The 23874-nt window shown below is 40.3% G+C and overlaps 1 protein-coding gene across 3 annotated transcripts in view; it reads left to right on the forward strand.

Annotated features, from left to right (window-relative positions):
• Positions 1-64: 64 nt before the first annotated feature.
• The window catches only part of LOC125183441 (uncharacterized), a 72343-nt gene continuing 48533 nt past the window's right edge, over positions 65-23874 (forward strand). For 2 of the 3 annotated variants that reach the window (XM_067001144.1, XM_067001145.1), the window contains exons 1-4: positions 65-393; positions 2582-2675; positions 2866-2980; positions 15303-15400. The gene's annotated coding sequence lies outside the window, so the exon portion shown is untranslated. The remainder of the gene's footprint in view (positions 394-2581; positions 2676-2865; positions 2981-15302; positions 15401-23874) is intronic. The other variant, XM_067001143.1, reaches the window with a different exon arrangement.

Genomic DNA, 23874 nt, shown 5'->3' on the forward strand with positions numbered 1-23874 from the left:
CCCCGGCCCCGCCCCGCCGCCCGTCAGCGCGGCGCCGCCGCCGCCTCGCCGGCCGACATCTCGCGACAGCGCGCGAGACGGGGGAAGGCGGGGGAGGCGCCGCGCCGGGCGAGGGCGGCCGCAAGCGCCTCAACGGCCGCACTCTGTGACGGGAGTCCGGCGGCGGGAGGGTGTCAGCCGCTGGCGGCGCCCCGAGCTCCCCCTCCGGCCCCTTCTCCTCCCGTCAGGGAGCGGTGCCCGCACCGAGCCCCCGCTGCGAGGGGAGCCCCCAGGGCGGCTGCTGCAGCCCCTCCGGGGCGGGGAGCCGTGCTGCTGAGGCGGCGCAGCCGCCGTGGGTCTCGGTTGCCCTGTGTGAGAGCAGGTGGCGGTGGTAACAAAAGTGCCGCCTGGCAGGTATGTGGTGGCAAGGCAGCCGTGTTAACCGTACGATAACCAAGAGCCCTGGAGGGAGGCGTTGAGGTGAAGAGCACTGAACAGCCCACAGGCTGACCAGCTGAGTTACTGAGGGCTGTGATTGTCCCTACCTGTACAACACCGCTTTGTATGAAGACTAGGGAAGAAAACTGCCACGAAGGGTTTGGGTGGAACTTGGGTGGAACTGAAGGTGGCCCAAGTACATGGGGACACAGCTGTAAAACACCACAAGGGTCATGAGGGGAAGAAAACGGGAGAGAAAACAGAAGATAGAGGGGGAGAGTGAGGCACCTAGAAAACAAGATGTGAAAAAGCTAATTAGCAACAGGTAAAAGAAGTCCAGGGCTCCCTTTGTTCCCTTTGTAGACGTGATTCTCAGACATGGCTGGCGTCTGTGGTCTCCGAGGGAGCTACGTGGCCCGATGGGCTGTAGCTCATAGCCTTGCCCTGCGCCATGGGGACTGGCGTTGCAACATGGCGATGCCTGTGGGGAGCGTTCCCTACACGTATGTGGTTAGACAAGACAGTCTCTTCAGGCAAGGAGCTTCTGGAAGATACTTTGTTAGTTCCTGTTCTCATTTGCAATAATTTATCTATCACTTGGTTTAATTATATATCACCAAGTCAGATCCTCTGTAGTCCAAAGTGGTTTTGACCTGGAGCCCTCTTACTGAGTAGTAGATAGGTGGAGTTGGTCGGTAGCAGTCATCAGAGGTAGGTCAGCAGGAGAAAAAAGGCTACATGGTGCTTCACTGGTGGCACTTGGACACACGAGATGATACAACATACTTGTTTTTCTTGTACCAAACGCTCGTGGTTCCCTTCTTCCTGTTAGCTCGTGTACACATGCAGACATGCACACATACGTACACTCAGGAAGAGGTAACGTTTATCTGTCATCTGTAGGAGTACAAATCCCATCTTGATCATCCCATTTGTTCACTGTTCCTCTTTGTAATGACAAGCCCTTCCCTATCCCTTACTCCCGTGCTGCCTTGCCTTTTTCTCTCTCTTGCCAGTAGTGCTACAATAAGAAAAAGTCTGCCAAAGGTCTTTACATCTGAGCGGATGACTTGGTTTTTCGATTGTTAATGAAGTTGCACTCCGTTAATGTGTCACAGTTTACTGATTTTCTTACGTGTGTATGTGAGATCTACACACTTAGCTGGCTGATCGTCCTTTTCAATGCTGCATTAATCCAGCAGCAAATTTTGATGATCTTGCTAAATACTATGTGGGATGAGATTTTATATACACTGGCAGTTAAATTGCGTACTGTCAAGCTGTTATTTCTAGCCACTCTATGAACTCTTTTTCTCATCTTTGCTGACTGAACAGCACATTTTTTTTGTTTGTTGTTAAAATCTATCACAGATCTGTTTGTGTATATTTTTGAATTTTGCGTAAAAAGTTTGACTCATGACAGGTAGCTGCATGGCTGTTTTTTACTGTGTGCTCATCAGTTCTCCATAAATCATACCAATTTGCCAAAATAGATCATTAGGTCAAACACTTTCTTAGAAATAAAACAAACTAGTTCTGAGAAATGTTTTCCATTACTCCTGCTGCTGGCTCAGGAAAGACATTTTGATTTACTGGGTTTTAAGAGACAGTCGATGTCCATTTCAAGGAACATTATCTTTGGTGGAAAAATGGAGTAAGACGCTGAGCCAATTTACCACTTGTGGAATGGGAGCTAAAGTAGTGGGGAAAATTCTTTCAATAGGATAAAGGTTTTAGGAGCCATATTGCTGCGGCAAGCCAGCATGTCACAGTGTGCCTGGTGTTCAGGTAGCCAGCAGTGGTCATTACTGTACTTCCAGTGAAGCAGGCAGTGACTGGAAGCCCCTCAGGGGACCCAGTAAGGCCTCTTCTCAGCTGGGGGCTGTTGGCAGAGGTGTAAATTGGGCATTTTCCTTGGCATCTGTGGTGTTTCTTTTTTTTTTTTTTCAATATATCTGTGGTGGTTTTAGATCAAAAAAATGAAGGCAGATAATAAAAAGAACCCTGACATGTTTGTTTTTTGAAATCTTATGTTTTTCTTATGTTTTAAAAGCTGCCAGTAATATGTAGTCTGCTTCAGAACCATCAATGTTGGTGTTTGCAATGCTATATTCAATGTAATTAGTTTCTTGCCTTTTTTTTTCTTCTTTTTCCTGATGAATAGCTAGTACTTTTTGGCTTTGGCAAAATGAAAGTATCTTTGTGCCCTCATCCTTCAAGAAGCATCATGTTGCCAGTTTCTGAAGCTGCTGTGGAAGGCAAGTAAAGCCTTGACAATCATCTGTGTAATAGTAGTTGTAATGGGAAATAGTTCTAATTATTACTAGTTCAAAATCTAAATTTGTGTGGAAGTTCTCCTTAGCTCAGAGGATAATTTTGGAACACTTTATAGGTTTTTATCCAAAATTCCAAGATCCTAGACTACCGGATGTTTCATGTTCATTCCAGATTGTCTCTGCTAACCTGATTTGTGCCGGGCTGAAAATGGCTACCATTCTTTGCCAATGTCTACAGAGTTGTTCTGAAAGATATGAAGTTGCCCTCCAGAGAAAACAGAACCATAGTAAGTAGTTTACTCCATTATCTGTAAACTCATCAATGAAAACAGGGTGATTATTTCTTTTCATTACCATCTTTTCTGTGTTTTGCATGTTTTGCTCCTCCCTGGAGGCTGCCTGGGAATATCATGCTGACTGTATAAGTATAAATTAAATGTTTGTCTAAAAGAAGAACTATTAAAATGTGATTCTGGGCAGGATGTGCCTGTCAGCAGGAAGCTTCCTAAAATACCCTGTGTTTTAAGAGTGGAATTTTAGAGTAGGAGGGAAGTGTAGAATTGCTATTTACCTGTCTGATGCTGCTTTTGACACACATGATGAGCCAGCTTCATTTGACTGTCACCTCCTTAGGAGGCAGAATTCCTCAGCCCACACTTTGCTTAGCATTGACTACTTCTTTATTTACTCTTTGTGCCTTTGCATTTTATCTGGACTGTGCATTTTCAGTTAAGCTCCAGTTAAAGACAGGCTTCTCAGTCATGGCATTGTAGGAGGGCCCACAGAGCCTCCCACACAGTGCCTTCCTCAAAGAGAGATGGGGATGTCTCTTTCTTTGAAGAAGCACTTTTGAAACAAAAGGGATTCCCCTATGTCTCTGACAATTTATTTCCCACCACACATACACAGAGCCATCGGACTGATGGACCTAATTCCATTTGTCAGATTTCTCAGAATTACCAGATTTCAGGATCACCCCCTCGACATGGCGTGTCTCTTCAGGTTGCCTCTGGGGAATGCCTCCGAGGGGTTGTGGGCAAGGCACTGCATGAAGAAGGGCTTTGACAACTATGGCTGAAGGAAACTCTTTCAGAGAGCTGGGAGATGTCTCTTTCAGAGAGTGAAATTTTGGAGAAGGTGTGAGCTAAATGAAAGCCTTTTCCTGCCACCTTTTCTCCTCCTTCCACGTCTCTTTGTATTTTGGCTTTTCAAGGTTCTCAGTAACTTTTTCCCTCATAGTTACATGCAGTCAGCAGTCAGAACCAAACCCCAAAACAGCGAGCCATTAGAATGGGCAGAAAACCTGCAACTGGAGTGCCCAGACATGAGAAGTTTTATTTTCAGAAGAACTTCAGCACAGCTTAGAAATCAGCAACCATAATTTGGCAATGTTCTTAGCCACCAGAGCAACTGAGAGAATTAGACACCTAGCCAGATTTGCCAGGAAGGAAGAACTGGTGAGTTAAAAAACAAGAACACAACCAAGACCATGTCTGAATAAATTTCCAGTCATCTGTACATAGACCATTTATTGAGAAAGATAAGAAAAGAAAAACTAAATTTTCATAATCCTGATTACATGCAGAGGATTGACCCAGATGCATGATTTTAGCTGTATTTATTATATTTAAACACAATGTATGCCTTCACATGTGTTTACTGAAAAGAGGAACCACAACCATTTAAATTAAATGCTTTTTTAAATATTACTGCTTAAAAAAGAAACTACTGAAATCCTGCATGCTAAGAAGTAATGTATACGACTGAGGTGCTCTAGAATTAATTAGGTCTCTTATTTCAGTTTTAGAATCAAGAAGATTTTTTCTCATTGCTTGCAGAATAAAATGGCTAAATACTCTGCTTAGATCTGAAAGTAGTTTTGCCCACAGCAATCAAACTAATATTTTCTTTATAGCTCATTCTCTCTGTAAGCTTTCTACTTATTTCATTAGGCTTTAGATCAGGTTCCAAGTAACTAATTATATTTATAGTGTGATTTCTTTGCTCAGTACAACTAATTTAGGTAAAGGAGTTGGTGGGAATGGTAAAAGGCTAAGTAGTATGCCGTTGCATCACTTTGTCCAGGTGCAAGATACCAACAAAATTGTGTTTGTATTCATAAACGATCAGTATTTAGCTGAGCAGAAACTCAACTATTTTCTGTGTGGTGTGAGAGCATGATGATGAACAGTGACAACTCTTTCCTTTGTCTTGGTGAGGGCTGACAGACAGCAAAAGTAGGCATCATATGCTGGGTGTTTTAAAGTGGGGATGAGGATTCAAGCTTGGGGATGTGAGGATGTCCATGTTTTTCACTCGTGCTCCATTGCCCCAAGCTTTATTCCTAACATTTCATAACACATATCCCCTCCTACAGCTTTGCTGTAAAGCCACCACCCTCCCTTTCATCACTTTCCATTCCTTGCCACAAATCCCCTCTCACCTATAACCCACAGGCCTGCCCCTGTTTCCCCAGCTCAGATCTGCTGCTCCGTTTATCCCCATCTTTGAAAGTACTAGTGCTGCCCCCCTGCTTTTCTTACTGCCTAACTAAATGCTGCTACAGGCAGCAGAATAACGCTTCTTTCAGCTGACCCTATCCACAAAAATAAAAAACTCTTCAGCACTGCCTTCTGAGGTTAAAAATGTTGGACAAAAGTAAGTTGTTTATCCTTTAGCAAAATAAAGCTGCATTTTATTTATTTTTTTAAATCCAGTGAACATCACCCATCCTGACTTCTCAGAATCTTTTGAGTTTGTTCTGTTTTTCCTCTCTCAGGCTGAAATGCAAGGGCCCATTTTTGAAATGCAAGGCCCGTTTCAAGTTGACTTTCTGATAAGAGGTCTGGTATTTGACACAACCCTGTAGACTACAATGCTTGATACAGCCCTATAGACTACAAGGCTATGTGAGATCTTTAAAAGCTGGACCTTGATGTTAACAGAGGGTTCTAGAGGATGCCAGCAGTTTTTTGGAGGCCTGAACCATAACATCATGTTCTGGATCTAAACTTTACTGAGGACCTTGAATTACCTCTTTTTTTCTGGTATGTTTCCACTCCTGAGAAAAGCAAGAGCTGCAAGACTGACTTATAATATACTCATTCAATTAATCAAGTGAGAGTGAATCAAACCTTTCCAGGCAATTTTGTTTGAAGTGTCTGCACTCTTCTCTGCATCGTATGAGGTGCCAACACCAGTGGGAGTTTGCCTGCGGTAAGAGCTGTGGGTTTGGATATATTCTTCCATTTTTATTAGGTCTTACACACACAGGAATTTTGTGCTTTTTAATCTTGTAACTGTACAAAACTTATCTGGCTATGAAGGAAGATAACTTAGTGCTTTCCTGTAATTATTCTCATAACTGTTCACATTATGTTCTATGAGCTAGTCACACTTAAAAAATTCTGAAGCCAGTTCTTACAACAAGAAGGTATTTAACTGAAGTCCTTGCACCATAACTTTAACCAGTATGAAACCAGTAGCTCAGTACAGCTACCAAGATGCATCTATCAGAGCTCCTTCCTGGCTGCTTCTACTTGGTTGTTACTTTCACTGCATCCATTTTAGCATTATAATTTCCTTCTTTCTCTCCATTTATCATCTGTATGCTTTCCCTTAAAATACTTTATATGGAATGACTTTTAGCAAAAGCCAAGTGGTCCAAAAAACATTCCAGCTAAACACGTTACATATTTATTGCTCTTAATACTCGGGGTGTAGCTGCAGAATTGCCTAGTATTTATTTGCAGAGTACCTGTACTGAGACTTCCCTTGTTGGCATGCACATACATACAATACACGATAGTCCTACACCCTTTATAATCTTTCAAGACAAAAAGAATTATGAAAGTGAAACCAGGACATGAAGAGGCAAACAGACTTTGGAAAGCTCTGCTAGCAAGTACTGTGCAATACACTACATTTTGTAATACAATCAGTTGAACAGTTATACAGGGCTTACGTACACAAAATAGGATCCAGTGGTGTCTGACAGCTTGGCATCAGAATCTATCCAAAAAATGGTCATATGACAAGCATGTTTTCATTTTTACTTTTTAAGGTGCAAACAAGTGAAAGAAGAGAGCTATTTAGTATGTACCGTGTGATTAAATCTGTACAAACATAATCATGGATTATAACACTGGAAGTTTAATAAACAGATTCTGTACTGGCTTAAAGGTGAAAGGAAAGCTGCTGTCTGTAGCAGTAGAGACATACTCTCTGGTTTCCCAGGATGAAACCATCTTACATTTGCATATGTAGTCTATGAGCACTAACCCCCATCTATCTCCCTGTCCACGTTCTACAAAGCAGTAAAAGCATTATTTGCGTAAAAATGAACAGACCAAGTGTATTCCACATGCCAGACACCCTGCATCTCAGATCATAGCAAGTTTTTTACATAATTTGGCCTATTTTTTTCCCAACTGCAGTGAAGAATAATGTTATTTTTCACTACATAGGCCATCATCTTTTGGGAAAGGCCCTTCTGCAAAGTCTATGTTAATCCATGCTTTTGAAAGAACAAGACAACTTGCAGTAGAAGGAAACAAAACATTCGTATCAGTTACAGACAGTGGAATACTTTTGATGGATCTAATATTCAAGCTTTGGCTGGAAGGCAATTTTAAAAGAACCAACTAGTTAAACTTGAAATACTTCTATTTCCTCATAAGATTTACTTCTCCTCCTTAATCTGTAACTCTTCATAGTGAGTTTCTGTAACCATCAATATGACAGTACAGCAATATTGCCTCATCAGTCATGATTTACTTAATGTTTTCTGAATTTAGTAATATTTGATTAAAATTTAATGTGAACATATCATATCATGCCACATATATTATTGCATCCATTAATCAGGTAACCATAATAATGAAATGTCGGAAGATTGGATGAAAAAAGAGCTGAAGTCTTTGATATATGTTTGGCATGGTTTTGTGAGTGATTAACGAAAAGATATCCAGTCAATTGTGTAAAGCGTCATTAATATACATTTACAATTATCTACGTACTGTATCATCAGATATTTTTAACCTTAGTTAAACTTGATTTTTTAATTTACTGAACGACACTAAATATTAATAATCCTGAAAAATATGTAGTATTCTATTAACTCTCATAATGCCAGAATGATTCATAACATGTCTTAATGCTTTTGTAACAAAATATGAACTAAAAATATTGTCAGTGTTAATGGATCAGTTTTCTTATAGGTGCAATAACAAATACTTTATGCATGGCTCTATAAACCTCAAATTACACATTTGTATTAAAATGAATGTAAGGCAATATTTCCATCTACTTTTTTAATATGCAAAGGTAACATACGACCTGATCTAGTAGAGCATCTACGCTTGTTTGGTAGAGAAGGTGCTGAAGACAGTAAGACTTGAATTCATGATTGTACATATTTTGTTAAACATATGAAGAATTTCCAGATTTTTTAAAAAACCTTTAAATCCTAAGGCTTCTACTCATGAAGCAAGTTAAGAACGTCTTCTCCAGGTAAACTCTGAGAGATGTGTCCCTGTTTTCCTGACCTTTGTGCCGAAAAGAAACTAAGGCCCTTGTCCTGGGTCTGTGTAGGAAATCCCTTTTCTGCAATCTGGATCGTCTGTGGAGCTGTTTGTAGCAGCAGGAGTGCACATGTGGATCTTCAGCCATGTGTGTTTAACATGCAGAATGTTCCCACTGACTTGTGGTACATGTCACTTGTCATACGGCATGAATTATGCTTACCATGTGTTCTGGAATCCCATGTTGATAAGCTGCAGCTGTTCTTAAGCCTGTTATTTGCCTCATACCTTTTTTTTTCCACTTTTTTTTTGGTGAGAATTTCTTTTATCAAGTTTTCATTTCTTGATTATTATGAATCATGCAGAATCCTGTGATTTTTTTTTTTTTTTGCTGCAATTGCAGGTAGATATGTACATTTTTACACTACAATAACTTCAAAAACCGGATCTCTTCAAGTTATTTTTCAGAACACAGATTCCATGTGTTTATCATACTCTTTTAAGCTGTCTGTGATGTTAGACTGTTTGGTTGGTAGCTGTAAACTGGTCTCTAAACTGAAGTATTACCACTTTGGAAGGCTGCTTGGCTATCGTTGTGTGGTGTTCATCTGTAGAAGCACAGAGCAATGTATCAGCACCCAGTCGATAGCTTTATCCCAAAGCGTCTTTCTTCAGCTCATTCAGAGACTCTGTTTCTTTGGTGGTGTCTAGTGGTTAAAAGCTGGTAGCAGCCATAGGCTACTTGGATAACAGCTTCGTTTTGAGCAAGGTGGATGAGCATACTCGTCAATCTACTGATAGAGGGCATTAAGAACAGTCAAGCCAGGATCTGTGAATCTTCTAAGCTACATTCAGCTGACTTAAGCCCATGCAGCTCCACCTGGCACTTGCGCTGTTAAGAAGGTGAAATTATGGATTGAATTAAAAATAATGAAGCCAGTTACTACCTATTTGGTATGAATGTATTTGTAAACAATCTGCACACTCTAGCCAATCTTCCCTTCTGTAGCCTCCTTTTTTTCCAATTGACAGACATAAGTAAAATACCTATCATTTCACCTCTAAATAAAATGACACAGCCATGCTGACAATATTTTTAATACATCCTTTACATTAGAAAATACTAAGTGCATGTGTAGACGCTCTGTTTAGGTGTTGCCCCACTTACTCCACATCATGTACATCACATGCTACCTTCAGCACCCGTAGGTCTCAGCATGCATCTTGGGTGTGCAGACTGATAATGAAGAAAAACATTGTGGACTTTCTTTATGTAACTGTGAGGAAGCGTAAAGAAGACACAATGTGCAGAATTCTTTCCTGGGCTCTAGGTGGACTTCTGAAAATGAATTTGCTTCTGAGCTCCTGTCAGTTAGACTAACCATAACTCATTTTCTGTGGCTGTTAATCCTGCCTGTGAGGGGGTAGGGATAGTCATTTTCTTTGTAGCTGAAGGCAGGAACAGCATCATAACAAATAATGACTTTAGGATAAGCCTAAACGGATGAACTGCAATTGCAGTTGTCCTTCAAAATTAAGAACGAGAGGAGAAAAATGCAGAAAATATGATCTAAGCTAATATTACTTCCAGCTTTTGTGAGTGCTTTCTAGCCTAGGACCTGAAATGGCTTGCAAATGCTGAAGCAATGAGTGTTGAAACATCTCTTAAGCAGTTTTTTGTTCATGTTTTTGCAGGTGGGCACTACATACAAGTGTCCATTGTACAACTAGCAGGAGCAGAGTAGTGGGTTGTACATCAGAGACCTGTGTTTTAACTTTTAGGCAACACAGTTCATCACTGTGAAATCAAATTTCACGTGACTTAGTTCCATTCTTTTCCGTAATGCATGCTCGTTTCCTTTATAGTCACATATCTGGGCTAGAAGAAAACCCTTCAGGGATTTGGTGTCTCTAAACAGTGTTTCATCTTCAGTTGTAGTTGGACAACTGGTGTCAGGACCAGGCATGGAAGTCATGGGTAGGAACTCCTAAGAAACTACAGGTGTCTTGGTCATTTTCTGATGGAAGGGATGAGAAGTGGTTGTCTTTGGGAATGCACTTGAAGTAATTTCCTCTTAGTAGCATCTGTTCTTTTGAGGAGTGAAAAACACTGGGATTATGCTGCAGCCTGGAGCTCTAGCATGTCGATGAGGGAGAAGGAGTCCAAATAAATTAATGGCTGTCAGGCTCTGATTCCAGTGACTGGGATTTTAAATGGTTGGGAAAAAATGTTCTAATGTACTTGGAAAATTGTAGCCTGTTTTGGCAAGAAGGAAAGTGAGCAGCTCTGAGCCTGTTTCTCATATTATTGAAGTATTTTTAAGACCTGGCTTTCTGGTGAGATGGAAGGGAACTTTCTGCAAAATTAAAAATGTTACATTCACTTGAAATGTGTGGCTTATTTATTTATTAATTTATCTATCTATTTATTTATTTATTTATTTTGATGTCAGAAGCTTCATACTGCTTCTATTTGCTGTTCTGGATAGGTGGGGGAGGTCTACCCTGTTGCAGTCAAAGGGGCTTGCTTTCTGGGATGAACTCTGAAGGTCAAAGTTGACAGTTCCTTGTTCTTAGGTTGCTGGAGTATGTAAATATTGGCGCAGGACTTGCGAGAGAAGAGCAATATGAATTATCCAGTGTTCTTGTCCCTCTTCTCTGATATGGTGAATGAACTTTTGCGAATTATTGTGGTTATTCTTTAATACTATAAATGCAAACACAATAGGAGGGGGGTTGCTTATGGCAGACTGCTGCTTGCAAGTCGAGAATGATTTGCTCATGTTCATACTTCTTAATTTTTATATTCAGATGCGACGTCTCTCTGGTGGGCCTTTGAGAATGATGGGGAAATGCCACTTACACTCAGCTTTGGATATGAAGATGAATTTTATTCTGTTCAACTCCCTTCCATTTTTACAGAGTTTTATGTTTTTGTTTGGGAACCTAAGGGTGCTTTACACACAGGTGGCTTTTCTCTTCACCCTCACAAAGTGGGAGAGAAGCTGCATGCAGCATGGGTTCTTGTGCGCAGCACAGGTAGGGCTTCAGGCAGGTGTTGTCAGGCTTCAGTTTGTTCATTTGGAAATGAGGGCACTGCTTTGTGTAAGTCAGGGAGAGCAAGGTGATGAAATGCTACTTAGCAGAAGGCGATTTAGTTGGGACAACTCATAGATAAGAATTCGCGCAGCACACTCTGAGCTGGCCATTGAGAAATTTCTCTCTGTACAAACACACAGCTACTCAGAAGAGGGTCCCTTTGTGCAACACTGAGCTGAGTTACAGTACCTGAAATTTCAAATGACAAAGGAATCTTGCTGTCAGACTCTCTCTGCTGAGCTGCTGATACAAAGGGCTGTGGGAGGCGAGTAGGAACACCAAAGCGTCTTCAATTGTTATCAGATAGCTGTTCACAGAAAGGTCTTCCCAGAGTTTGCTGCATAGAAAGCACAACCCACACATTATTGTTATTCATTTGTTCAGTTTAAGAGGCTTGTTTTTCACAGATGTGCTCTTCCTGTTTGGCATTTGTAGTTGAGGATTGTTAGTTGAAGAAAAGTGTCATCCAACTATGAATTGAGATTTTCAGCTGATTCATGAGCACCTTTTGTTACCTACAGCATGAAAAGGAATATGGCTGAGTCTGAAATGTAGGTTAAGCTTTATTTCCACCCCAGTACATTATACTACTCTGGAAGGGAAAAAAAAAAAAAAAAAAAAAGAAAGAAAGAAAACTTAATTAACAGTTATGCAAAAAATTCCTGCTCATTTTTATCTCAAATAAAATGAGTAAAGCAATTAGAAGACAGAGGTAATTACTACATATTAGCCTCTCTTATTCATGTGGAGGCTATATATAGAATATATATATATATATGGATTTTTAAATAATTAACCAAAATTACTGTAAATGGCAAGTAAAGTAAGCAATCAGTATGTTTTAGTAAGGCTTTCATGCCAGAAAATTTGCCAGACATGCTTAGAAAGAGTGGTAAAGCTAGGGAGAAGAAGAGGAAATGAATTACCTCAGAATAATGGGACCAGAGCCATTCATGAGTAAACAGCAGATAATTTGAGGAGTTTACATTAATGTGAAGCTTTAAAGTTGTGATATCTAAGTTAATGCTACAGCCAAGTAGCGTCATTGCAGATAAGCAGCTGTTTATTGTTGTTCCAGGGAATAATTATCAGATATGAGTTATTTCTGCCTAAATTTTCTTCATCATACAGGTATCAGCTCATTTCTGGCTTCAATAAAGGCTTCTAAAAAAAAAGTAATACTTTTTAAAGTAGTTTAAAAATAGTTCTTCGTATCAAAGTGTAACTGTGAAAACAGTTCTGAATTGTCAGGTCTGAGTTGACAAAGCAGCTTCCTTGGTGCATTAAATGGGCTCTGACAGTCCCATTCACATCTGTATCTAGGAGTCCCATCCGCAGGAATTCACGCTCTTCTGAAATAACATTAGGCAAGAATCTGGCTGCTCTCCAGAAGGCTGTCCTGGCTTAGGCCTCCTTGGATCAGTAATGTCTTAAATGGTAAGGTTATCTTTTTAATCCATAAAAATTGATCAGCATAGTGAAAATGCTCATAATTAAAACAAACAAAAAAGCCAAGTAGCAGCATTTTGCACATAGGACAGATTTTGAGTGCAATTTTTGCATCAATGAGAAGCCAACATAGTATCTTTGAAAATAAGTTCACTAAATTAAATGTAAAATAATTACTCTGAATTATTTAATTGACTTTTCATTCTCAAAGTTTAATTTATTTTTTGCAAGCTTCTTCTTAAACTGAAGGTCTGATTTTCTTTGAGCATTGCCAACACATGGGAGAGAAGCATCCAAATGGTAGAATGAAGCACCACAGTGACTTTTCTGATACTCTGAAAATCATGTTTTTTTTTTCCCCAGCCTACCTAATTTCTGTTCTGAGACATGATTTAGAGATCTCTTCATTACCATCACACAAATCACTGTCCTCCAGGACTCCGAAGATGAGTTGGCTCAGGCTGAGATTTGCAGGGATGGAGGCTACAATCGTCCTTGCAGCTGCCTCCAGCTAATGATGTCCTGTCCATCCAGGGGAACATGGGCACCTTCAGCATGCCTCTAGTGCCAGTCAGCCCTCCCGTTACCCAGCTTGGGGTATAGCTGCTGTGCTTCTTTCCTAAATACCCACAGTGTGTGCCCAGATCTCCTCCCTGTGCAGTGTAAGGAACCAGCCCAGGCATGCTCTCAAGCCTTCGGCCAGAAAGCCAGGATGGCCATGGGACTCATTACCCTCACAGCAAGACATCAGAGATCTCTTGATTAAATTAGCCTTTCTCAGAAAGGCTTTCCCAAACCTGGAGTGCAGCAAAGAGCCTCAAAGAAGCCTATTCCCTGATCCCTTTCCAAAGTCACCTCCTTAAAGGATCAGCTCATAATGGGGACTGATTGCCTGTTTGATCTCGGCAAGCCTCAGTTTCACAGGAAACCACACAGGTGCCTCAGGGCCACCGCAGCACACTTATGACTGGGAGTATTTGTGCATACATGGATTCCCGCACAGTATTTGTTCTGCAGTTAAACACCTTAAATAACCCTTGGAAATGATTCTGGCTGTATTTAAAAGTGGTAGCATAGCAACTGATTTTTTTTTTCCAAACAGTGAAGGAAGTGAGTTCTAATCCTCTTGAGGGTGCTGTTTATTAAAATTTCCACCATGGAAATTACAGAGTATCTTCCTCTTTCCCGAAACAATTATGAACTAATTGCAACAAAAACATTTTATTTGGTTGAGATACAGCAAACAAAGAAAACTTTCTTTTTTCTTTTCTCCTTTTTTTTTTTTATACAGAAAGCTGGAAAATATATCAGCATGAGGTTTGCTATTGCATGTATTAAATAATGGCTTTATACAATGAGGGTAGATAGGAGAGGATATAGGCTGTTTGGATGTTCTATGTAATGAGTCATGAACCAATACTGAAAATCAGGGTGCCTTGTAAAGTGGCTGCGATTACACCATGAAGATTAAACTGGGTTGCCTGGTCAGCAGTGTGGTGACAAGGAGCTGGTGTTCCATGTCCCCAGTGGGACTGCCCTTTCCTTTGGCCGTCAAGGACTGCACTCGATGGGAAGCGGTCTGCTTGTAGCCCGTGTTACTCAAGCAGGGGAACTAAATCAAGGTGAACTGTCGGTTTAAATTTGGCTCTTAAACACCCATCTTAGAAAAGGGCAATTATAGAGATTTTTCTCTCTTTTTCTACTGAAGGTGTACATTCTCTCTGGTTCTTTATTATTATAAAAGGCCTTGTTAATATAAAGCATCTCTGCACAGTGTAGGCATTGAAGTCTCAGTCCGTTAAAGGACTTCGTCTTGGTCACAGTAGCTTTAGCCTTAAAAATGCTTCTGGCTTCAGAGGGAGTACACAAAACCTACAATCAAATCTGGGTCTTGTGCTTTACTGTGCTGCATTGTGAGTCTTCCAGTGCAGCCAAATACGTACTCAGCTGCGTATCTTGTCATTTCATACATGAATTGATGATACTGGATTATTTTCACTGTATGTGCAAGACATTTAGAACTGTATTCTATTAATGATTCCTTTAATTTCCGAGATGTGGAAGACAATTAGAAGTCCTTGTATATTTCTTTGTATCTGTTTCAGATTTCTGTGACTCAGGAAAGCAATAACTGCTTTTAATGTCTTCCTCCTTCTCTAAAATGTTTTAGTGGTGTTCCCTGTTGCAGAAATTGTTCACCAATGTTTACTCACCATATTGTAACTGTGATTCCTCTCTGTTGTACTGTACCAATTGGAAATAAGTTATTCAGAGACTGCTTTAGGGAGGGAGATGTCAGAAAAAACGTAGTGAGAAAAAGATGTAGTATCAACGGAAATTAAAATGCACAGTGGTCCCTGCTGACCACTTTAGATAGAGACAGCTACGTTGATCATACCTACAGTAAACATGCTAAATATCAGTAGTAGGTTAATTTTAGAAAATTGGTTATCTGTCGACAGCTGAGCCATATCCAAATATATGGTAATGTCCTTGTTACTCTTCTGTTGTAACTAGGGTGCCCCTTTTCTTTCCACAGTACCGCTGTGCCAACCCGTAGAGGTTTTGGATAATCCTGTCAGCAAGGGAAGAACAGGAGTAGCTGTGACCCAGAAATAAACACATAGATGCTCACAGGTATGTGGCTGAATACGGGACATTATAGCACACTCAGCCCAACTACCAGTGATCCCTGGAGAGTGTCAAAACCTGTCTGGCCCTGGATGCTCACACCCGTGCCAGGTCAAGGTACTAATTCAGTGTTTTAATGTGGTCCCTCTTATTGTGTCACCTGACAGATGACCTGCTGAAGGTAAGAGCAGAAGGTGTATAAATGGTCTGTGTTAGCTGGTGCTTATGTAGTTATTAATATTGCTATGAGTACTCCAAAACAGTGTTGAAGCTCTTTGGTATTTCAAGCCCATGCTGTTTTGCCCCTTGCAAGCCCATGCTGAGGGAGAAATTTATTCCAAATCCTCTTCCATGTCCAAGTTCCAGATTTAAGTGGAATGGATTACAAAATTGCATACAAATGTTTTCTAGAATTAAAATAGTTTTGTTACTTTGTTTATACAATGAAATCTTAAAATTATGAAGTAATTATTATAAACTCTAATAAATTACTTTAGCTTGCAACACTAGGAATCCCGAAATAACACATTGACTAGTGTTTCAGAATCAGAAAATGAAACAAGGATCCTGGTTTCTGACAGACTTTGCTGTTCAGGAGCTCAAGGGACTGTTCCAAATGGAATGGGAAGAAGTTGGTAGGCACTTTCACTTGAAAAACAGGGCAAAAGACAATCATTGAACCATCCACCAGTCAGCAGGACAAGGATGCTGGCTGGGTGTCACCAACAGGAAGGAAGAGGAGAAGAATCTCCTCTCTCCCTTGGCAATGGTTCATACTATTTACCTGGAAAGGTGTTTCCATTTGAACATTTCAGTAGCCACATGCTAGTTGAGAGCAGATGATTAAAGAAGAAATCTTGTTCTGCCTTCTCAATGGCAAATCTGTCATCTGCATCACTTGTCTTCATAATACAAGCAAAAGTGAAATTTTATAAATGCTTTTTATTTTAGGAATTAGAAGTTTAGCTAAGCAAGGGAAGACATTTTTAATAATGATTTTGTTTTTTAAACTTGGAAAGGGGAAGAAAAGAATATGCTGAAGGCCAAATCAAAGGGATTTTTGTGTAAGAGAGGCATGAAAGATTTGATGGTCCAGCCAGATGATTGTTTCAAAACATCGAGCAGGTACTTGTATTTTAGAAGCAAACAGCATCAACTCAGTACAGGAGAAGTCATCTTTAAAAAGGAGGCAATGTAGTGTAAATGCGATAGAGAACCACATAGTCCTCTAAAATGTTTGAACTTTAGAAGAGTGCATTAAGCTGTATTACAAACAGTTACGGAGCAAAATGAACCCCATTACTGAAATGTATGCTTTGCTGTCTATCCCTGTAATGACACAAGTCAGCATTGGATTTATCGTATAAATGCCACATAAGAAAGATTTTAAAACTATGTGCAATTTAATAAAAATGCTTCATGTAAAACCGCACACTAAATATAAAAAAGAAAGGATTGTGTCCTTGAAGAGGCTGTGAAGAACAGAAAACTTCACAGATTCTTGTGTTTAACATTACTTTTTAATATCCCTGCATTAAAAATGAATGATTACTTTTTAATATTACTTGTAACCAACTATCCCCTACCGTATAGATACATTTCTTGCATGATTTTATTATATGCTCAATAATAGTACCTATAAGCTCAGATTTCTTTTGAATATAAATGATTGGAAACAATATCTACCCTAAAGCATCTTTAATGTCATTATAGATGGGTAGGAGTAAATTAAGCGGTATTTAGCCACCAAAGTCTTTAATTTCATTGCATTTGAGTAGGAGTTAGACATTATGAGGTCCAATTAAAAAAGTCACTAATGTTTTTACATCTGAGTAGGAGTAAATTAAACAAAATCACTCCTGAGCTGCTAATATCATTTTAATTGAATGTCATTCAGTTTCTAACTGCTGTTACAACACAGTAGATAATGAGTCAATCTCAACAAATCATCTGAGCTCCAGGTACCATGGCTACTAGGGGTGAAGGTAGAGTTTAGGGTTGGAGAGGGAAATCATTGGAAGTTAGGAAGCTGACAGGAATGATAGCAGACCTGACATCTCTTGGTTGATGAGACCTATGTTCATCTAAAAATATCACCCTAACAAGAACTAATCTAGCAAGGCTGCAAGCCAGGTCATTATTTCTAGTGTTCAGACATTAAAAAAAAAAAAAAAAAAGAGAGAGAGAGAGAGGGGAAAAAAAAGGCATTTATCCAGAAGATGCGATTTACAGAGTGAACGCTAGAAAGGCTAATTCCATTTATTCACACCTCATGAATAATTCATTGTTTGATTTAATGTTAATCTTGATGATGAGACAATGGTGAAACAATACTAGACAATATATAGACTTAAATATGTGAAAAATAAAAAATCATCACAAGCTTTATTATTTTTTGATCTATAACAGATAATATTACATTTTCCTCATACCTGGGAATCTTTTTACTTCAGTAAATAGCAGGTTTAAGACAAGCTGTGGCACTTTGTATAGAGAGTGTTAAAGAGACTAGAGTGAAAAATACCCTTCACTGGAACTTGAATTACTATAAAGCAGTAGATATTTTCCCCTAACAGCAGTTCAACCCATTACAGGATGCTAGGCTTCCATCAGGAGAAACTGCAGGGTTTTAAACTAGTTAGTAATTTGTGAGCATCATATTTGTTCTGATGTTGCTGTATGTGTACACTCCTGACTGCTAGGAGCAAATATTCCTTTAAAAATGCATTTGATGTAAGCTGGCGAAAAGCAGGGTCTGCTGAATGATGTTCAACACCTTGTTCCAAACTCAGGTTAGGTGCCGGCTTCATTTATAGTAGCACTTTTGTTTGGCCTATGTGACTTAATGCTCCTGTTGCTTTGCAAGAAATGGTGAGAGCGAAGATGTTGTTACAGTCCATGTGTCCACATGTATCTGGAGCTGCATTTTGCTCATATTTTGTGTTCAGAAAGTCCCATCTATTTTGCCGTGTACTCAGAGACTGCAGTGAGCTGACAGAGGCACAACTATCACTTGGGTATATAATTAAAATCACAGAGGGAAATCTTGTACTCCTGACTGTTTCTTTCTTATGTATGGGACAACTGAAGAAAGCCCACTGTAGCAGATAGCATAGACCTGCCTTTCTCCTACCTTTTCTCTGCAAGACTGAGGCCCTTTCAAAAGACCTGAAGCATACTGCTTGTTCATCCTCCATGGGTAGGGAGAATTCAGTGCTATGGGACAGGGGACATGGCTGCAGAATGTCTTTCCAGGAACTTGAGCATGTCCTGTTACAAAAGGTTGCAGGTAGCCACAGCGGCTCCCACATCACCAGGGCTTCTCCTGCAGCCCCTGCCTCCAGAAATCAGGGCAGTGTAGTGGCAGAGCAGTCACAGAGGTGTCCTGGTGCTTTACAGGATGGAGTTGTCCTCCCTGCCCTATTAGAATAGAATAGTTCAGCTGGAAGGGGCCTTCAAAGATCATTGAGTCCAGCTCCCTGACCTCTTCAGGGCTAACCAAAAGTTAAAGCATTAATGAGGGCATTGTCCAAGTGCCTCTTGAACACTGACAGGCATGAGGTACCAACCACCTCGCTGGTGGTAAAGAAATTTTCTTAACATCCAGCCTGAGCCTCCCCTGGCACAGCTCTGTGCTGTTCCCCTGCGTCCTGCTATCAGTAACCAGGGAGCAGAGACCAGCACCTCCTTCTGCGCTTCCCCTCCTTGGGAAGTTGCAGAGAGCAACAAGGTCGCCTCTTGGCCTCCATTTCTCCAGGCTAGACAACCCGAGTGTCCTCTCCTCACAGGACATGCTTTCCAGCCCTTTTACCAGATTTGTTGCCCTCCTCTGGATACTTTTGACTACCTTAATACCCTTTTTACATTTTAGAGACCAGAGCTGCACACAATATTCAGGGTGAGGCCGCACCAATGCTAACTGTAGCAGGATAATCAGCTCTTTTGACTGACTGGTCAGTGGAGGTAACTGCAGAATTTCAGTTGTAGGATAGGAAAATTACAATTTCCTCTTGGCAGAAAGGGCAGAATTTCCCAGGGCCAAGGACACTGTCTTTTCCACTACTTCAAATATGATGCTTTGACAAAAATGACTATTGTCAAACTCTGCTTCTTCCTGAGTGTTTCTCTTACTTAATTGTGAGATTCTCCATTGACTATCAATTATAACCCACTATGTGTCAGTCTGCACTTCTGCTGTCTTTTACCTGTCTTGCAATAAATGGATGTCTGAATAGACATTCTCCACAACTCTTGAGCAGACTTTCTGTTTTCCAGTTCTCTAAGTTTCTGTCTTACTGTGTCTTACTGTCTGTACCACACCTTATTATGGCAAAGCTTATCCACATGACAGGTGCTAAGAACAATTTTATGCCTGCTTGGTGTGCACTACCCCATACTAAGCCCCATTGAACACAACTGTCTTCACTCAAAAGCAGGAAAAAATGTCTTCAGAGCTGTTTTACTGCTTCATTTTTTCTGATTACCTCAAAGCAACTGGAGCTGAATGTTATTTTTACTAGATTTACAGTAAATATTTTTTTCTATTCCTTGTTGTATGCACTTTTTTTTTTTTAAGCATCTTCAGAGATTAGTAGTGATACACAGCTCTTACAAAATATGCTGTGTTGCTGAGTATCCTAGAGGCTTGGAAACAGCCAACACTTGGTTTCCCAGACCACCATCAGCAGATTTATGTGCCAGTGCAAAGAGTTAATGTTCATCACTGAAAAGCTTACGCATCCATCTGCAAAGCTTTAGAAGCATGTAATTTTGTACTTACAGCTTTTACTTGGAATAAGCAGATGAAAAAGAAGTAACTGTCTGTTAATGTGAAGAGGGAGGCAATCCACTGAACTCTGGAGAACCTCTCAAAGGAAAAGCTGAAGTTTGGGTCAGTTACGGAAAGAGGATGGGAGGCAGAATTGTTCACTTATGTAGGTCTTGCTTTTAGGACTGACTTTCAAATGAGCAAATAGGAGCAGAAGTTCCTGCTCAGGATTCAAGTCTGGCTACTTTCTGCATTCGCCTGCCATAAGTGGAACACCAACGGGCCCCAGTCATGGATTTTGGTTCAATGTTCCCAGCAGGCAAGAAAGCAAGCTCTGTAACTTAAGTCTTAAGGCTTTTATGCAGGGTGTGTGAAGAAAAGTTTGAGATTGAGCGTGGGCTAAACTCTCCGTGTAGATGTATTGTTACAAACATGCTCTGGGACATACCAAATTATATTGTTACTTGCAGGAACAATGATGAAATGTTTTGACATTGCCTTTTGTCTTTTCTGTGTAGATTGCACTTGAACATGTTACAGCTTGTTTTAACTAAGCTGTTACATAGGTTGGTTGTGTCTCTTGTCTGTGAAGTTCCAGTGATAGCACTGCAAAAATTATTACTAAAAGCCCTTATAACATCTAGTTGGAGAACACTAATGACTCCCAAGGAACTTAATGACTTCTGTCATGTTCAGATTTACTAAGTAGGGAGGATTTTAGTTATTGAAATACAAGGATACAGATCTCACTTTGGAATACTGCGTAATGCCATATCTGTGGTTAAGTGGCAATTTGTGAAACATTTCACATATACACACCAAGATGTTCCAGTTGGTGTCTGTCTGTCAACCACAGAACAACAAAACCTCTTCAAGAGGTCTAGGAACTACTGACTCAATGCTAAAATATTAGACCTGGATTTTGCTGCAGTCTTTTATTGCTACTCTTCTCATTCTTCCATTGTATTTTCAATATCCCAGAGTCTAATGGGTTTGTAAGTTGCACTTAGAGGCACAGTAGAACTGGATGGGTTCCAGGTAAAGAACACAGGTCTCTTACCAACACAAGTATTGCTAGGGTAGAACGCTGCATGGCTGACAGTTTAGCTTGCAAGGACAGATATTTGGATCAGTGAAGAAAAGTCACAGTGTAGTAGAAGATACAAATAACAAATATTTTCATTTTTCTTCTCATGTCAATCCTGATTTGAACATTTGTTTCCCTGAATTGTTTTTGGTCGGTCAAAGAAAGTTCCTTGGCTGTTGAAATATCTAACCTCTCTGATTTAGCAGTCCTTTTGGAGGCCTTTATCTTAAACTTACAAAGGTTGATCAAAAAAAAATTTCCTTTCAAATGGGCCACTTTAAAGCAAAGTGTATGTATTTCTCAAAAATGTCTACGTCTAGATACTGTTATGTAAATTTAGATTTCCTTTTACTAATGAATCAGCCCTTTTCCTCATGTGGCTCTTATAGTCAAGCACTTAGTTTCCTATCCTAGAAATATTTATATCCTTCATAACTGAAAAGTCAAGCTTTGCTCAGAGCCGAAGAACTCTCTCCCCTATGACTGGAACATGTAAGCTATTCTCAGCATGTAACACACAGATACCACTGAAGTGTGTGGGCACAAAATCAGGTAAAAGAGCTCTTGAAAATGCATCTGGTTTCAAACAAGGAACTTTAATTTTTCCGTAACCATAAGTTACGGAATTTAATGGTAAGAGTTATGTTTACAGTGTGTTCTTAGTTCTTGCTTTGAAGTGTGGCAGCAAATGTAAAAATCAAACTACCCATTGAATTAATCACAGGTGAATCCAGTTTGACCTTTTATAAATGGCAGTACATTCAGTGCTAGCAGGAATGGTGATCTTGAGAGGGCTGTTTGTTCACAAAGTTAGAAGGAAATCACAGAACTGGCTCTTTATGCCCTCTGCCCAGCTATGGCCTTCAGCAAGCTCAGAGAGTGAGGTACTGGTACTCTATGTCTGAACCATCTACCCTGTAAACTGACCTGCCAGAGTTGGTGAAGTTAAACTCATTGCAAGTCTTGCATTATTCTGACAGGTGAAAAAATCAGTCCGGGTTACTATACCCATACCATCTGCTGCAGGCACTCGATTTCCCTGCGTTTCAGAGCACTTACAGCTGAAGCCACATCAGGCCACCCTGAGCTTCAGCTGCGCAGTCTGGGTGTCTATGTGCTTGTGAGGTATTTGAGTTTGAGAGAAATCTGGACCATTAAAGGTCTTCATGTGAAGGACCTGGAGCCAGTGCTTGTGGGAGAGGGAAGGGCTCACACTCTGTGGTCCTTGTACCTTGCCTGCTTGGGTGAGTCTGGGATCCTGCTGAGATCCATTGTCCTGGCTGAGTCTCAAGGAAGAAGAGAGGTTGGGGCTCTGGCCGTGCAATCAGGTGTAAGTAGAACATTTTCTTTCTTTAGCAGTACACTGAGGAACACGCACACCACTAACTGCCCAGGTTTGAGCCCAGGCAGATCAGGCAAGCTCTGTGCATGTTCATTGCAGAAGCAGGATGCCCTCAGGATATGATTTACAGCTCTTAAGTCAGATGCTTAAAATTAGACAGTCTCTATGCATCTCAATAGCCTTTCCGCTCTGTATTTTGTGTACGAACCTGAAAACCTGGATGATAGGAATCTAATAGTTGTTGAGCTTGTAGGTAAGACTGGCTAGATGATCCACTTCAGGGATACTCGCAGACAAATGTGCTGTGTTGTCTTTCATCAGCTCTGCCAGGGAGCAACAGGACTGAGACTTGCCAAGTCTGCTGCCCTGCATCTCTATCTGTCCCAGGTACACTGTTGCCAGAAGTACTGTTTGCATAATGCTATTTTGTTCACCATCTTACAAGATGCAAAGAAGTGAAATTTTGCCTGTAATTTCCTACACAACATTTTGTCAGCAGACTTTGTGATCAGGCTAGAGAGTTTCATATGACATAGTGGTGAGTCTAGGTTTAGCAATCCAAAAGCATAGAAAAGAAAGAGAAGCTTTTTGTGGGTTTGTCCTGATGTGCTTTTAAAAGTTACTTATTTGTGCCCCTTTAAATAAAAATGCAAAATGGCCTTTCTAACTTGAACAGAATATGGTGTGGAATAATGCCTTCTGAGTACAAGCTAGGCTAAGAAAATGTTTGATCAAAGTCAATAGTAAATCAGAGATGTAAATAGATCTGTTTTGAAAGTAGGTCACAGCTTAGAGCTTCAATTTAGTTTAACAACTTGCATAGGAAAGTATGCACCCATACCTGTAGTTATTTTCTTTGATAGGATCTCAGATTTTGCAGTCTATCTACCCATGTGATAAACATGAATAGTTGCTGACTCCACAAATATCTTTTTTCTTTCTTTGAGGGTTAGGTAGATCCATTCTAGTTCAAACTGATAAAAAGTTGAGTTCAGGCACTCAGGAACTCAAAAGAAATGTAGTTGTCAGGATGGGTTTTCAAACACTGTCTTCCCATGCACAACATATGAAACTGTGAAACTTAACTGTTCTGGCAATCAGGTGGAATATGCCTGTGGTTCCCTGGTATAAACTGAGTAGAATAGATCGCTTAAACATCATGTTCTGAGTATCCTGGATATGTTTAGAAAATGTTAGTGCCAGCTGGCAGATTGCTGGTGAGGCTGAATACATGAGGCTGCCATTCTTTCAGTGTCGTTGCAGCCCCACAATTCCTTCATCCA

The sequence above is a fragment of the Anser cygnoides genome, chromosome 7 (assembly GCF_040182565.1).
Source record: "Anser cygnoides isolate HZ-2024a breed goose chromosome 7, Taihu_goose_T2T_genome, whole genome shotgun sequence".
Taxonomy (NCBI): Eukaryota; Metazoa; Chordata; class Aves; order Anseriformes; family Anatidae; genus Anser; species Anser cygnoides.